This window comes from Phalaenopsis equestris, unplaced genomic scaffold, assembly GCF_001263595.1.
Source record: "Phalaenopsis equestris unplaced genomic scaffold, ASM126359v1 Scaffold000224, whole genome shotgun sequence".
Classification (NCBI taxonomy): Eukaryota; Viridiplantae; Streptophyta; class Magnoliopsida; order Asparagales; family Orchidaceae; genus Phalaenopsis; species Phalaenopsis equestris.
In genome coordinates, this window is record NW_018164666.1 from 3,596,027 (window position 1) to 3,600,251 (window position 4,225).

Below are 4,225 nucleotides of genomic sequence, written 5' to 3' on the forward strand. Positions count from 1 at the left end.
TATATATATATTCTTGCATATCATACAAATCTTGCATCTTTACATATTTAACACCTAAACTGCATACCTACGTACATGCCACCAAATTTTACGCATCAACATGCCTAAAATCTGGGCTATGACATTTACATGATACCATGCAAAGCCTATAGTCTAGTATCTAAATTTAAATATTTACATGCGTACTATGAAAATCATATATATTTAAGGGCCTAAAATCTAAATTTTGATATATACAGGTGTACCGCCTTAATTATTACGTGTTTTCATGTCTAATACCTAAGGTTTAATACTTTCTCGCATGATGCTTACATGTTTTGAAATATTTGCGTGCATGCCATTCAAACGCAATCAGAATTTAGCCACTTTCAAACCGTCACATTTCCTCGGTTCATATCAAATAAATCAACGGTTAATATTTTTCCGACTTCCGTAGGTTACCGACTGTTTATTGGTAAATTGGAAACGGGTGGTCGATCCGACGGCTTTTATTTATCGACGATTTTTCAAAAAAATATGAAAGCCATTGGTTGTTGTCGGTTTCTAGTTTCTGATTATTGACTAGCAAAAAAATGTAACAATAAGCAATGGGTGGACAGTCGGTAAACTGTGACAGGAGTCTTTTTTATGATGCAGTAAGATATGTCGGAATCAGAACCGATGAGATAACCGTCGATAAATTGAATTGTCTATCAGTTTATATCGAAGTTAAACTCACCGATTCCCCGTTCGTTAGGCGGTGATAATATAACCGACGACGAAAGCTGCAATTTTCACGACAATTGCTCGACAAATTGTTAGAGGAAAGCCGACGAATAGCCGTTCCGAAACCTGTAGCACAAAAAAATAAATCTTCTATTTGATAGTTACTGTTCTTACACCTGTAATCGATAGACATGAAATTAAATACCATAGCTACAACACACCATAAACATCTCTAAACATTTAGCTGACTAAAATCACAAAGTAAAATTTTCAACCGAACAAAAAATTAATGAAAATTAATTTAATTAAGCATCTAACACCACTATTCAATAAAAGAATATCAGCTCAAATGTTTAATAAAATAATATAAAAATGAAAAAAGTCCCTCGCTAATCATCCTTCGTCTCCTTGTCATCTTCATCCTCCTCATCCAATTGTTGCTTCTTGCGCTGCTTTGACCAACATCAAAACACATCTAACTACGCCTTCAACTTGACCTCCAACTCCCACCTCATCTGGGTGAAGCAAACCTCTATCTCGGCAGCGAATGCAACAACTCGCTTAGAAACCTCATCCTAGTGTGTGGTAGAAGTAGATGCATCAGATGCACTGGTGGAGGGGGTGAGTGTCCTAGAAGAACACTTGAAACCCGAGCTCGTGGACTCGACTCTTCTTCTTGCCGCAGACAGTCTCCCTCCATAGGTTGTATTTAGACAGATTGCGATATCAAATCATAATACAACTTGACGACTGGGATTGACTCCCCTTCAACTGCTTGAATTTTAATACAAAAAATTGTTTACGTACAGTTAAAGCGTGAATAAATAGCAAAGTAGTTTTGCTTGTGAATTATTTGGATCGAAGTTGCTCCGGATGTGTGCCACTGGCTCAGAGCATCAGGTGAATTGTTTATACAAAATTACAAGAATTAAGTTCATTTGATAAATAAATAAAAATAACTTAAGATATTTGTGAATGATACATACCGCAAAATCCTTAAATCAAAGAACTTGAATGGCCATCGGGATCTCCTTCCACGACAATTACGCAGAGTCGTACTAACTACGAATTATATCTCAAAAGGCATGAATAGTCTGGACTTTGGTGGGGGGAACCATGTTTTCATTCCTTTATCATTTTTTATTTTCTTAAGGAGTCGTCAATTTGTCCATTGTCATATGCTTCCCTTTTTCGAATAATCTCTCTTCTGGATTGTAGGAACGATCAAGAGAAGAGATGAACCGAAAAAGACAGACTTACAATAATGATGAAAAATAAGAGAAAGAAAACATGAAGAGCTTACGTGAGATAAACCTCACAAGGATATGTCAAGTATGCCCGCCCACATAAAATCAGGTTGATGCACATTGGACCAATATTCGTGAAAAAATAACTATGTAGACTATCCATAAATAGAGATTCAGGTGTATTTGCCTATTTTGGGGTCCAAAGCAGCCGCAAGGGAACGCACCCACTTGGTTAATTACATTATGGGGGTTACTTAGCAACACTCTTGATCCAAAGAAGTTTTGCTTACATTAGTAGTGACCACTAGCGTAGGGTTATCAAAAGATGATTACTTCACATAGGAATACTCTGATTCTTTCAAAGATCCTACTAATCCATGAAGCAAAAAATGAGTTTCTTACAATCCCACGTGTGTAGCAGACTCATCGATATGCGGAGCTTACAAAATAACCAATTCATCTTGACGGGGGTATCCCTATACGTCAAAACACTCTAGGTCATAAAGGCAAAGGACAAATCATTGTATCCCAAACGAGTGACAACTCATCGATAATCTGGTTGTCGAGATAATACCAACAAAGGTAAAAGGAGCAATAGGGCTTAACAAGGTTAGTCAAAGGAAGGAATGAGCATCCCTAGAAGGTAGAGGTAGTTGGTTCAGGGAACCACGAACCCGTCATCTCAAGCTACTAGGACTCTATGTCTACCTCGTTGTGAAAGTAGTCCGCCCAACATGTCCAAAGATTCCCGATCATCAATTTGTGAATTGCATCTTCCGCGGGAACCTCGACAGCCCTAAGATCAAAGGAACAAAACTCCATCCTATGACTATTAGGTGGAGCTCCAACAGGAGTGTTGAACTTCCACTTCACTTCTTATTTGCACCATTGTTAAGGAAGATCTTACAATTTTTTTTTTTCTTACGACCTTAAAGAATAATCATAAATCTGAATCAGTAATGTGAATAACTTCATATAGTGGTTTTAATAAGTTGCAACCTTCTTGCAAAAGAGAGATATTTTTGCTTCCAACTTGATAACCAATGTTATAATCTATCAATGAGGATGAGACATTCATCAGTAACAAGATTATAAGATTTAATGATAACTTCTAAGATTTTCCATAAGTGAGGCTTAGGCGAAAAAACACTTACATCACAAATCCTTAGTTGCAACAAATTTGCAAAACAAATGCCTAACTTAGCACTATTAACACCCAATTTTGAGGTCTTGTGAAAGTTGTGAAGAAGAGCGGACATATTATTAAGTGAAATGCTATCAATCTTACCAAATATCAACAAGTCATCACATAAATAAGGTGAGAGGCGTTATATATGATTATGAAGAGATGGGTTGTTGTCATTAAAATGAGTGTGATGACCACCATCCACAAGAAAAAAAGGACATCCATCACAATTGCAAAGAGGTAAGGGGAGAGAGAACACCCTTATCATAGATTTGAATAGTGCAAGCTTTAATTCAGGGAACGAAGGAGAATGAAAATCCCAAATTAGTCATTCTATCATAAATAAATTGAGGATTAACATAATAAAAATATCCTTATGTGAGGGAATTATTAAATATCATTTTGTGATAGAATATGCTTAGAAATAAATACTGATTTCTTTTTTACATTTATTAGACTTTAATAACTATAATTATGTGGTTTAACTGCTTGACGCTACCCTTTATCATGCAAGTAAAAAAGTCAAAAAATTTTTTTTAGGGCATTTACATTCATACCACTCAATTCATTTATATTTACATTTCTAACACTTAAACTTTCATATTTATATATACGTACTACTCAAACCTTTGACATTACATTAAAAATATCATCATCACCATATTTATAAAAATTAAATACACTTTTTGATGCATAAATTTATAAAACCCACGTGTTGTAATTGTAAATATCAATTTTTGATGTTAGATATGTAAATATATAATATATAAGAATTGAGGTAGATATGTAAATTTACTTTTTTTTTTCAAATCCCCACCTGCTTATTGATTTTATTGTACTTATTTAATTAAATAGTCTCAAGAAAAGATAAAGAAAAAATCGAGTAATTTGCTTTTCGTCTCCATTGTCACATTTGTCGAGCTGTAACTCACGTAATGTGTCAAGTTCAACTTAAGCTATACATAGGGTTGTCAAGACGGCTCGTTCGTTAAGTTAATGAGACGAACACAAATAACACAAATAAATGTTTCTTCATTCGTGTTCGGTTAGTTTTGGCTCGAAATACTACTAATCAATTATTTTATTT

At 34.9% G+C, this 4,225-nt stretch overlaps 1 protein-coding gene across 2 annotated transcripts in view; it reads left to right on the plus strand.

Moving 5' to 3' along the window:
* LOC110023476 (protein ECERIFERUM 3-like) overlaps nucleotides 1-4,225 on the plus strand; it is a 21,017-nt gene that overhangs the window by 849 nt on the left and 15,943 nt on the right. The window lies entirely within an intron of this gene.